Consider the following 14150-nt stretch of genomic DNA (forward strand, 5'->3'; position numbering starts at 1 on the left):
TCTGTTGAGCTATCACGCCTGATCCCGGGTACTACCTACACAATCACAGTCATTGCTGTTGCTGGAGACAATCAGACAGAAGGAGACGGTCAAACATTAACCTCAGTCACAAGTAATAAAACTTTAATTTATTTTAGATTGCAGCTTTTTGTCATTAGTCACTTTTTGGATCGGCAACTTTGCTCTGATCACTTGTAGATTTTGCACTTGCTACAGTCAGTATTATATTTTCACCAGCTCTAATTTTTCCCCTCATCCTACATTCATCCTGCACTCACAGAGCCTGAAGCTGTCAGGAATCCCACTGTCACTGATATAACGACATCCTCTTTGTCTCTGACCTGGACTGAACCATTGGGAAATGTCTCCTTCTATAGAGTAAACTGGACTGATGGAAATGTCCATAACTCTGATAATGTGACTCAAACAGATATAAACATTACTAACCTGACTGCTGGTGTCCAGTATACCATAACTGTTACTGCAGTGGCAGATGATCGCCTTACTGAAGGACAGAGTAAATCTGTTACTCGATACACAAGTAAGTAAACATTTAAATGTGGTTCATACTGTCAGGATGTCTGCTGAGGACCCCTGGTGGAGAGGACTCTGCACTGATTTCAGCTTTTACCTCAGAGCTGCACTGAATGTGCTGGATGTAGGTTGCAGCTCTGGACATTGTTGGGATGTTGTTGATGGCACATCTCTTTAGTGTTGTGCAGATTTCAGGAGCATGTGTTGTGGTTGACAGACGGGTTGGATATATCTTATTGTAGCTGTACGGCTGTCGGCGTGGCAATGTAGATTTGCAAGGTCGAAACTAAAATGGGGAGCCTGGTCACCTGTTCAACATCAGCATGTTAGCACTGACATTGTGACAATATTTGCATGCTTGCATTAGCATTTTGCTAAAAGCACGGACTGACAGAGCCACAAGAATGGCTTTGGACTCTTTTAGTCTGAAATCAAATGACCCAGAAGGTTTGTTCTTCCTGTCAAGGAATTACACTCTTCAGCCTCCTTTTGGAACCAAAAACAATTTGCTACAAGGAAGAATTCAACTTGTTTCCCAACCTCAAAGGTTTTCATTCCAGTGATGAGAAATCTGTGATTTCAATAAGTTTTAGTACATTTCAAAAAGTAAGTCAGTTCTTCTGAGTATTCTGTGGGAGGTGCTGCCAGTACAGGACGTGCTATAATATGCAGTTGAATGACATCATTTTTAGAGAAAGTCTGTCTGGTGTCGCTTGAAAAATTCTTGGCTATATCATCCCTCTCATTCACAGAGCCTGAAGCTGTCTTGAATCTCAGAGTTTCTGAAATCACAACATCCTCTATATCTCTGAACTGGACTGAACCAGAGGGAAACAGGTCCTTCTATAGAGTACAGTGGACTGATGGGACAAATAACTGGGATACTGATGTCACTGACAATAATATTGATGTCACTGGGCTGACTGCTGGAGTGCAGTACAATTTTACTGTCATAGCAGTGGCTGGAGATGACACAACAGAAAGTGAAATGGCTCAGATTTCTCACTATACAAGTAAGATGATGAGTCACATTTCTGCTCATGAAAGTATCTATAGTCTATTTTCTCATCCTTTGTCAAACTCCACCATGTAAGGAAGTGGAAACAATTACATCACAAGAACAAATGATGGATGAAAGTAAAATGAAAACAACCTATATTTAATATAAATAGTGTTACTGATGTATGATTGTTTAAATCAACAAACACAGTTACACAAAGTAGTACAGATTTCACTCACAGAGGTTGTACCACTTGGTTCGGTCCTCTCCTCTCCTCTCCTCTTTAGGACCTGGTAAAGTTGGGGTACCCACTGTATCCACAACCACCACCTCCATCTCTCTGACCTGGACAAAACCTCCTGGTGAGGTGTTCAAGTACAGGGTGGAGTGGAATAATGGTGGAGCTTTGTTGAGCGTGTTAACATCTGATACCTCTGTTGAGCTATCACGCCTGATCCCGGGTACTACCTACACAATCACAGTCATTGCTGTTGCTGGAGACAATCAGACAGAAGGAGACGGTCAAACATTAACCTCAGTCACAAGTAACAAAACTTTAATTTATTTTAGATTGCAGCTTTTTGTCATTAGTCACTTTTTGGATTGGCAACTTTGCTCTGATCACTTGTAGATTTTGCACTTGCTACAGTCAGTATTATATTTTCACCAGCTCTAATTTTTCCCCTCATCCTACATTCATCCTGCACTCACAGAGCCTGAAGCTGTCAGGAATGCCACTGTCACTGATATAATGACATCCTCTTTGTATCTGACCTGGACTGAACCATTGGGAAATGTCTCCTTCTATAGAGTAAACTGGACTGATAGAAATGTCCATAACTCTGATAATGTGAATCAAAAACATATAAACATTACTAACCTGACTGCTGGTGTCCAGTATACGATAACTGTTACTGCAGTGGCAGATGATCACCTTACTGAAGGACAGAGTAAATCTGTTTCTCGATACACAAGTAAGTAAACATTAAAATGTGGTTCATACTGTCAGGATGTCTGCTGAGGACCCCTGGTGGAGAGGACTCTGCACTGATTTCAGCTTTTACCTCAGAGCTGCACTGAATGTGCTGGATGTAGGTTGCAGCTCTGGTACATTGTTGGGATGTTGTTGATGGCACATCTCTTCAGTGTCGTGCAGATTTCAGGAGCATGTGTTGTGGTTGACAGACGGGTTGGATATATCTTATTGTAGCTGTACAGCTGTCGGCGTGGCAATGGCGATTTGTCAGTCTGTCCTTCGCTTTGATCCAGACTGAAAGGTCTCCAGAACAACTTAATGGGTTACCATCAATTTTTGTATAGACACTCATGGTCTCCAGAGGATGAAGCCAACTGATGTTGGTGATCACTGGAGTTCTCCTCTAGTGTTGCTATGTTGTTGTCGTTTGATTTTGAGTGAAATTTGTCAAAAACATTTGGATGGGTTGTCATGAAATTTGGTACAATTATTAATACCCCCTTTAGCATAAACTTTGGTGATCCTCAGACTTTTCTCTAGTGCCACCATCAGGTCAAAATTTAAATTTGTCCGATAGATCAGTTTATGAAGATACCTGCAGCATGAGAGATTCCCATCAACCTCAACTGTTCTGTGTCTTGTGCAAATTAGTAAATGTTAGCATGTGAACATGATAAACTAAGATGCTTAACAGGGTCCCCTGCTTAACATTAGCATTTAACTCAACATTCCCATCAGCCCCGATTGAAATCTGTGTTTTGTACTAATTAGTAAATGTTAGTATGCAAAAATGCCAAGATATGATGGGAAAACATCCATACTTGCTTAACTACAGCATGTTAGCATTGACATTGTGAAAATATTCTATGCCGATGACATTAGCATTTAGCTGAAAGCACAGAATTCCACAGCCACAAGAAGAGATGCACATTGAAGTGATTCAGATATTTCCACACATAACATCTCTTCCCTCACAGGACCTGAAGTAGTCAGGAACCTCACTGTTGCCAACATCACAACATCCTCTATATCTCTGATGTGGATTAAACCAGAGGGAGATAGATCCTTCTATAGAGTACAGTGGACTGATGGAACAACAAACTGGGTTGACAATGTCACTGACACTGAAATTAAAGTCACTGGGCTGACTGCTGGAGTGCAGTACAATTTTACTGTCATAGCAGTGGCTGGAGATAACACAACAGAAAGTGAAATTTCTCAGATTTCTCACTATACAAGTAAGATGAGTCACATTTTTGCTCATGAAAGTATTTATAGTCTATTTTCTCATCCTTTCTCAAACTCCACCATGTAAGGAAGTGGAAACAGCTTTATCACAAGAATAAATGATAGATGAAAATAAAAAAAATAATAAAAAAAACAACTACATTTAATATCATAGTGTTACTGATCTGTGATTGTTTAAATCAACAAACACAATTAACACAAAGTAGTACAGATTTCACTCACAGAGGTTGTACCACTTGGTTCGGTCCTCTCCTCTCCTCTCCTCTTTAGGACCTGGTAAAATTGGGGTACCCACTGTATCCACAACCACCACCTCCATCTCTCTGACCTGGACAAAACCTCCTGGTGAGGTGTTCAAGTACAGGGTGGAGTGGAATAATGGTGGAGCTTTGAAGAGCTTGTTAACAAATGATACCTCTGCTGAGCTATCACGCCTGATCCCGGGTACTACCTACACAATCACAGTCATTGCTGTTGCTGGAGACGATCAGACAGAAGGAGACGGTCAAACATTAACCTCAGTCACAAGTAACAAAACTTTAATTTATTTTAGATTGCAGCTTTTTGTCATTTGTCACTTTTTGGATCGGCAACTTTGCTCTGATCACTGGTAGATTTTGCACTTGCTACGGTCAGTATTATATTTTCACCAGCTGTACTTTTTCCCCTCATCCTACATTCATCCTGCACTCACAGAGCCTGAAGCTGTCAGGAATCTCACTGTCACTGATATAACGACATCTTCTTTGTATCTGACCTGGACTAAACCATTGGGAAATGTCTCCTTCTATAGAGTAAACTGGACTGATAGAAATGTCCATAACTCTGATAATGTGAATCAAACAGATATAAACATTCCTAACCTGACTGCTGGTGTCCAGTATACCATAACTGTTACTGCAGTGGCAGATGATCGCCTTACTGAAGGACAGAGTAAATCTGTTACTCGATACACAAGTAAGTAAATATTTAAATGTGGTTCATACTGTCAGGATGTCTGCTGAGGACCCCTGGTGGAGAGGACTCTGCACTGATTTCAGCTTTTACCTCAGAGCTGCACTGAATGTGCTGGATGTAGGTTGTAGCTCTGGACATTGTTGGGATGTTGTTGATGGCACATCTCTTTAGTGTTGTGCAGATTTCAGGAGCATTTGTTTTGGTTGACAGACAGGTTGGATATATCTTATTGTAGCTGTACGGCTGTCGGCGTGGCAATGTAGATTTGCAAGGTCGAAACTAAAATGGGGAGCCTGGTCACCTGTTCAACATCAGCATGTTAGCACTGACATTGTGACAATATTTGCATGCTTGCATTAGCATTTTGCTAAAAGCACGGACTCACAGAGCCACAAGAATGGCTTTGGACTCTTTTAGTCTGAAATCAAATGACCCAGAAGTTTTGTTCTTCCTGTCAAGGAATTACACTCTTCAGCCTCCTTTGGGAACCAAAAACAATTTGCTACAAGGAAGAATTCAACTTGTTTCCCAACCTCAAAGGTTTTCATTCCAGTGATGAGAAATCTGTGATTTCAATAAGTTTTAGTACATTTCAAAAAGTAAGTCAGTTCTTCTGAGTATTCTGTGGGAGGTGCTGCCAGTACAGGACGTGCTATAATATGCAGTTGAATAATAGACTTTTTAGAGAAAGTCTGTCTGGTGTCGCTTGAAAAATTCTTGGCTATATCATCCCTCTCATTCACAGAGCCTGAAGCTGTCTTGAATCTCAGAGTTTCTGAAATCACAACATCCTCTATATCTCTGAACTGGACTGAACCAGAGGGAAACAGGTCCTTCTATAGAGTACAGTGGACTGATGGGACAAATAACTGGGATACTGATGTCACTGACAATAATATTGATGTCACTGGGCTGACTGCTGGAGTGCAGTACAATTTTACTGTCATAGCAGTGGCTGGAGATGACACAACAGAAAGTGAAATGGCTCAGATTTCTCACTATACAAGTAAGATGATGAGTCACATTTCTGCTCATGAAAGTATCTATAGTCTATTTTCTCATCCTTTCTCAAACTCCACCATGTAAGGAAGTGGAAACAATTACATCACAAGAACAAATGATGGATGAAAGTAAAATGAAAACAACCTATATTTAATATAAATAGTGTTACTGATGTGTGATTGTTTAAATCAACAAACACAGTTACACAAAGTAGTACAGATTTCACTCACAGAGGTTGTACCACTTGGTTCGGTCCTCTCCTCTCCTCTCCTCTTTAGGACCTGGTAAAATTGGGGTACCCACTGTATCCACAACCACCACCTCCATCTCTCTGACCTGGACAAAACCTCCTGGTGAGGTGTTCAAGTACAGGGTGGAGTGGAATAATGGTGGAGCTTTGAAGAGCTTGTTAACATCTGATACCTCTGCTGTGCTATCACGCCTGATCCCGGGTACTACCTACACAATCACAGTCATTGCTGTTGCTGGAGACAATCAGACAGAAGGAGACGGTCAAACATTAACCTCAGTCACAAGTAACAAAACTTTAATTTATTTTAGATTGCAGCTTTTTGTCATTTGTCACTTTTTGGATCGGCAACTTTGCTCTGATCACTGGTAGATTTTGCACTTGCTACGGTCAGTATTATATTTTCACCAGCTGTACTTTTTCCCCTCATCCTACATTCATCCTGCACTCACAGAGCCTGAAGCTGTCAGGAATCCCACTGTCACTGATATAACGACATCTTCTTTGTCTCTGACCTGGACTAAACCATTGGGAAATGTCTCCTTCTATAGAGTAAACTGGACTGATGGAAATGTCTATAACTCTGAAAATGTGACTCGAACACATATAAACATTACTAACCTGACTGCTGGTGTCCAGTATACCATAACTGTTACTGCAGTGGCAGATGATGGCCTTACTGAAGGACAGAGTAAATCTGTTACTCGATACACAAGTAAGTAAACATTTAAATGGGGTTCATACTGTCAGGATGTCTGCTGAGGACCCCTGGTGGAGAGGACTCTGCACTGATTTCAGCTTTTACCTCAGAGCTGCACTGAATGTGCTGGATGTAGGTTGTAGCTCTGGACATTGTTGGGATGTTGTTGATGGCACATCTCTTCAGTGTCGTGCAGATTTCAGGAGCATTTGTTGTGGTTGACAGACGGGTTGGATATATCTTATTGTAGCTGTGCGGCTGTCGGCGTGGCAATGGCGATTTGTCAGTCTGTCCTTCGCTTTGATCCAGACTGAAAGGTCTCCAGAACAACTTAATGGGTTACCATCAATTTTTTTATAGACACTCATGGTCTCCAGAGGATGAAGCCAACTGATGTTGGTGATCACTGGAGTTCTCCTCTAGTGTTACTATGTTGTTGTCGTTTGATTTTGAGTGAAATTTGTCAAAAACATTTGGATGGGTTGTCATGAAATTGGGTACAATTATTAATACCCCCTTTAGCATAAACTTTGGTGATCCTCAGACTTTTCTCTAGTGCCACCATCAGGTCAAAATTTAAATTTGTCCGATAGATCAGTTTATGAAGATACCTGCAGCATGAGAGATTCCCATCAACCTCAACTGTTCTGTGTCTTGTGCAAATTAGTAAATGTTAGCATGTGAACATGATAAACTAAGATGCTTAACAGGGTCCCCTGCTTAACATTAGCATTTTACTCAACATTCCCATCAGCCCCGATTGAAATCTGTGTTTTGTACTAATTAGTAAATGTTAGTATGCAAAAATGCCAAGATATGATGGGAAAACATCCATACTTGCTTAACTACAGCATGTTAGCATTGACATTGTGAAAATATTCTATGCCGATGACATTAGCATTTAGCTGAAAGCACAGAATTCCACAGCCACAAGAAGAGATGCACATTGAAGTGATTCAGATATTTCCACACATAACATCTCTTCCCTCACAGGACCTGAAGTAGTCAGGAACCTCACTGTTGCCAACATCACAACATCCTCTATATCTCTGATGTGGATTAAACCAGAGGGAGATAGATCCTTCTATAGTGTAAAGTGGACTGATGGAACAACAAACTGGGTTGACAATGTCACTGACACTGAAATTAAAGTCACTGGGCTGACTGCTGGAGTGCAGTACAATTTTTCTGTCATAGCAGTGGCTGGAGATGACACAACAGAAAGTGAAATTTCTCAGATTTCTCACTATACAAGTAAGATGAGTCACATTTTTGCTCATGAAAGTTTTTATAGTCTATTTTCTCATCCTTTCTCAAACTCCACCTTGTCAGGAAGTGGAAACAGCTTTATCAGAATAAATGATAGATGAAAATAAAAAAAAAAATTAAAAAAACAACTACATTTAATATCATAGTGTTACTGATCTGTGATTGTTTAAATCAACAAACACAATTAACACAAAGTAGTACAGATTTCACTCACAGAGGTTGTACCACTTGGTTCGGTCCTCTCCTCTCCTCTCCTCTTTAGGACCTGGTAAAATTGGGGTACCCACTGTATCCACAACCACCACCTCCATCTCTCTGACCTGGACAAAACCTCCTGGTGAGGTGTTCAAGTACAGGGTGGAGTGGAATAATGGTGGAGCTTTGAAGAGCTTGTTAACAAATGATACCTCTGCTGTGCTATCACGCCTGATCCCGGGTACTACCTACACAATCACAGTCATTGCTGTTGCTGGAGACAATCAGACAGAAGGAGACGGTCAAACATTAACCTCAGTCACAAGTAACAAAACTTAAATTTATTTTAGATTGCAGCTTTTTGTCATTTGTAACTTTTTGGATCGGCAACTTTGCTCTGATCACTGGTAGATTTTGCACTTGCTACGGTCAGTATTATATTTTCACCAGCTGTAATTTTTTCCCCTCATCCTACATTCATCCTGCACTCACAGAGCCTGAAGCTGTCAGGAATCTGAATATCAATGATATCACAACATCCTCTTTGTATCTGACCTGGACTAAACCATTGGGAAATATCTCCTTCTATAGAGTAAACTGGACTGATGGACATTTCAGTGACTCTGAAAATGTGAATCAAACACATATAAACATTACTAACCTGACTGCTGGTGTCCAGTATAACATAAGTGTTACTGCAGTGGCAGATGATGAGCGTACTGAAGGACAGAGTAAAGCTGTTTTCCAATACACAAGTAAGTATTTAGATGCGGTTCACACTGTCAGGTAGCAGGAGTGTGCAGAAGACACCTGTTGGCAAAGCAGCCGAGTACTTTGACAGCTAAAGACTGTCTGCATTGATCCCAAGCAGGATGAAACTCTGAAGTCACTGTAAGAAAAGTCCAGATAACAAGTCCTCTCTAAGGAGAAGGTGTTGACTGCTGGTTTGGGCATCAGCTGCAGTGATGCTGTTGTTGTACTGGACTGCTGTGATGACATAAAGCTCACCTGTGAAGCAAAGGCCTGGGTTTATTTTTATGTTTTTGCTTGTTTGTTCTTGGCTAATCGTCTTTGGACCAAAGCTCTGTTTCGCCATGAGCAGGGTCATGGATACGGTAGTTGCAATGAGATTTCTCCACAGTGTGGCTTGTCACGACATTCATTGTAGGGTGTGAGGCTCAGTGGTCCATTGAAGTCTTTGGCCAAGACTACCAGCTTACATGTTTCTTTGGCATACTCAGAATGTATCGAGATCGGCTTCAGGAAGTCTCTACAGCACAAATACACATGAAATGTGATTTTTGCCAATTAGATCCAAACCTCATCTGGAGGTGGTTTGAAATGCGATTCAAATCAGATTCCTCCAGCTGTTTCTCAGTCAGGACGCTCTGGTCACTCATATCAGACTTCAGAGTGCCTTTTGTGCAACTCGCAGTGCAGGGTGTCTGGCTTAACAAGTGTGGCAACCCGACCAGCTGATAGTGGATCCAATGACACAACGATGTTGGATGAATTTCCAGCTGCATGGAAGCAGCTTGATACTGCAATGTTTGCTGGGACAGTATGCGTCTGTTTGCAAAGTTACTGTTTTGGTGAATTTGATTGCGATATAACACCTTTCCCTTCACAGGACCTGAAGCTGTCAGAAACCTCAACGTCACTGAAATCACAACATCCTCTATATCTCTGATGTGGATTAAACCAGAGGGAGATAGATCCTTCTATAGAGTACAGTGGACTGATGGGACAAATACCTGGGTTGACAGTGTCACTGACAATAAAATTAATGTCACTGGGCTGACTGCTGGAGTGCAGTACAATTTTACTGTCATAGCAGTGGCTGGAGATAACACAACAGATAGTGAAATGGCTCAGATTTCTCACAATACAAGTAAGATGATGAGTCACATTTCTGCTCATGAAAGTATTTATAGTCTATTTTCTCATCCTGTCTCGAACTCCACCATGTAAGGAAGTGGAAACAATTGTATCACAAGAACAAATGATTGATGAAAGTAAAATGAAAACAACCTATATTTAATATAAATAGTGTTACTGACGTGTGATTGTTTAAATCAACAAACACAGTTACACAAAGTAGTACAGATTTCACTCACATAGGTTGTACCACTTGGTTCGGTCCTCTCCTCTCCTCTCCTCTTTAGGACCTGGTAAAATTGAGGTACCCACTGTATCCACAACCACCACCTCCATCTCTCTGACCTGGACAAAACCTCCCGGTGAGGTGTTCAAGTACAGGGTGGAGTGGAATAATGGTGGAGCTTTGTTGAGCGTGTTAACATCTGATACCTCTGCTGTGCTATCACGCCTGATCCCGGGTACTACCTACACAATCACAGTCATTGCTGTTGCTGGAGACAATCAGACAGAAGGAGACGGTCAAACATTAACCTCAGTCACAAGTAACAAAACTTAAATTTATTTTAGATTGCAGCTTTTTGTCATTTGTAACTTTTTGGATCGGCAACTTTGCTCTGATCACTGGTAGATTTTGCACTTGCTACGGTCAGTATTATATTTTCACCAGCTGTAATTTTTTCCCCTCATCCTACATTCATCCTGCACTCACAGAGCCTGAAGCTGTCAGGAATCTGAATATCAATGATATCACAACATCCTCTTTGTATCTGACCTGGACTGAACCATTGGGAAATATCTCCTTCTATAGAGTAAACTGGACTGATGGAAATGTCCATAACTCTGATAATGTGACTCAAACAGATATAAACATTCCTAGCCTGACTGCTGGTGTCCAGTATACCATTACTGTTACTGCAGTGGCAGATGATGGCCTTACTGAAGGACAGAGTAAATCTGTGACTCAATACACAAGTAAGTAAACATTTAAATGTGGTTCATACTGTCAGGATGTCTGCTGAGGACCCCTGGTGGAGAGGACTCTGCACTGATTTCAGCTTTTACCTCAGAGCTGCACTGAATGTGCTGGATATAGGTTGTAGCTCTGGTACATTGTTGTGATGTTGTTGATGGCACATCTCTTCAGTGTCGTGCAGATTTCAGGAGCATTTGTTGTGGTTGACAGACGGGTTGGATATATCTTATTGTAGCTGTACGGCTGTCTGCGTGGCAATGGCGATTTGTCAGTCTGTCCTTCGCTTTGATCCAGACTGAAAGTCTCCACAACAACTTAATGGGTTACCATCAATTTTTGTATAGACACTCATGGTCTCCAGAGGATGAAGCCAACTGATGTTGGTGATCACTGGAGTTCTCCTCTAGTGTTACTATGTTGTTGTCGTTTGATTTTGAGTGAAATTTGTCAAAAACATTTGGATGGGTTGTCATGAAATTTGGTACAATTTATAATACCCCCTTTAGCATAAACTTTGGTGATCCTCAGACTTTTATCTAGTGCCACCATCAGGTCAAAATTTTAATTTCTCCGATAGATCAGTTTATGAAGATACCTGCAGCATGAGAGATTCCCATCAACCTCAACTGTTCTGTGTCTTGTGCAAATTAGCAAATGTTAGCATGTGAACATGATAACCTAAGATGCTTAACAGGGTCCCCTGCTTAACATTAGCATTTAACTCAACATTCCCATCAGCCCCGATTGAAATCTGTGTTTTGCACTAATTAGTAAATGTTAGTATGCAAAAATGCCAAGATATGATGGGAAAACATCCATACTTGCTTAACTACAGCATGTTAGCATTGACATTGTGAAAATATTCTATGCCGATGACATTAGCATTTAGCTGAAAGCACAGAATTCCACAGCCACAAGAAGCGATGCACATTGAAGTGATTCAGATATTTCCACACATAACATCTCTTCCCTCACAGGACCTGAAGTAGTCAGGAACCTCACTGTTGCCAACATCACAACATCCTCTATATCTCTGATGTGGATTAAACCAGAGGGAGATAGATCCTTCTATAGTGTAAAGTGGACTGAGGGAACAACAAACTGGGTTGACAATGTCACTGACACTAAAATTAATGTCACTGGGCTGACTGCTGGAGTGCAGTACAATTTTACTGTCATAGCAGTGGCTGGAGATGACACAACAGAAAGTGAAATTTCTCAGATTTCTCACTATACAAGTAAGATGAGTCACATTTTTGCTCATGAAAGTATTTAGTCTATTTTCTCATCCTTTCTCAAACTCCACCATGTAAGGAAGTGGAAACAGCTTTATCACAAGAATAAATGATAGATGAAAATAAAAAAAATAATAAAAAAAACAACTACATTTAATATCATAGTGTTACTGATCTGTGATTGTTTAAATCAACAAACACAATTAACACAAAGTAGTACAGATTTCACTCACAGAGGTTGTACCACTTGGTTCGGTCCTCTCCTCTCCTCTCCTCTTTAGGACCTGGTAAAATTGGGGTACCCACTGTATCCACAACCACCACCTCCATCTCTCTGACCTGGACAAAACCTCCTGGTGAGGTGTTCAAGTACAGGGTGGAGTGGAATAATGGTGGAGCTTTGAAGAGCTTGTTAACAAATGATACCTCTGCTGAGCTATCACGCCTGATCCCGGGTACTACCTACACAATCACAGTCATTGCTGTTGCTGGAGACGATCACACAGAAGGAGACGGTCAAACATTAACCTCAGTCACAAGTAACAAAACTTTAATTTATTTTAGATTGCAGCTTTTTGTCATTTGTCACTTTTTGAATTGGCAACTTTGCTCTGATCACTTGTAGATTTTGCACTTGCTACAGTCAGTATTATATTTTCACCAGCTGTAATTTTTTCCCCTCATCCTACATTCATCCTGCACTCACAGAGCCTGAAGCTGTCAGGAATCTGAATATCAATGATATCACAACATCCTCTGTGTTTGTAACCTGGACTGAACCATTGGGAAATATCTCCTTCTATAGAGTAAACTGGACTGATGGACATTTCAGTGACTCTGAAAATGTGAATCAAACACATATAAACATTACTAACCTGACTGCTGGTGTCCAGTATAACATAAGTGTTACTGCAGTGGCAGATGATGAGCGTACTGAAGGACAGAGTAAAGCTGTTTTCCAATACACAAGTAAGTATTTAGATGCGGTTCACACTGTCAGGTAGCAGGAGTGTGCAGAAGACACCTGTTGGCAAAGCAGCCGAGTACTTTGACAGCTAAAGACTGTCTGCATTGATCCCAAGCAGGATGAAACTCTGAAGTCACTGTAAGAAAAGTCCAGATAATAAGCCCTCCAAGGAGAAGGTGTTGACTGCTGGTTTGGGCATCAGCTGCAGTGATGCTGTTGTTGTACTGGACTGCTGTGATGACAAAAAGCTCACCTGTGAAGCAAAGGCCTGGGTTTATTTTTATGTTTTTGCTTGTTTGTTCTTGGCTAATCATCTTTGGACCAAAGCTCTGTTTCGCCATGAGCAGGGTCATGGATACGGTAGTTGCAATGAGGTTTCTCCACAGTGTGGCTTGTCACGACATTCATTGTAGGGTGTGAGGCTCAGTGGTCCATCGAAGTCTTTGGCCACCTCCAGACTACCAGATCACATGTTTTTTTTGGCATACTCAGAATGAATCGAGATCTGCTTCAGGAAGTCTCTACATCACAAATACACATGAAATGTGATTTTTGCCAGTCAGATCCAAACCTCATCTGGAGGTGGTTTGAAATGCGATTCAAATCAGATTCCTCCAGCTGTTTCTCAGTCAGGACGCTCTGGTCACTCATATCAGACTTCAGAGTGCCTTTTGTGCAACTCGCAGTGCAGGGTGTCTGGCTTAACAAGTGTGGCAACCCGACCAGCTGATAGTGGATCCAATGACACAACGATGTTGGATGAACTTCCAGCTGCATGGAAGCAGCTTGATACTGCAATGTTTGCTGGGACAGTATGGGTCTGGTTGCAAAGTTACTGTTTTGGTGAATTTGATTGCGATATAACACCTTTCCCTTCACAGGACCTGAAGCTGTCAGAAACCTCAACGTCACTGAAATCACAACATCCTCTATATCTCTGAACTGGACTGAACCAGAGGGAGA

At 41.2% G+C, this 14150-nt stretch overlaps 1 protein-coding gene across 1 annotated transcript in view; it reads left to right on the top strand.

The window, feature by feature from the left end:
* Positions 1 to 14150, top strand: part of LOC311264277 (receptor-type tyrosine-protein phosphatase eta-like) — a 58427-nt gene that overhangs the window by 26605 nt on the left and 17672 nt on the right. The window lies entirely within an intron of this gene.

This window comes from Pagrus pagrus (genome assembly GCF_965226575.1).
Source record: "Pagrus pagrus genome assembly, chromosome: 10".
NCBI classification, from domain to species: Eukaryota; Metazoa; Chordata; class Actinopteri; order Spariformes; family Sparidae; genus Pagrus; species Pagrus pagrus.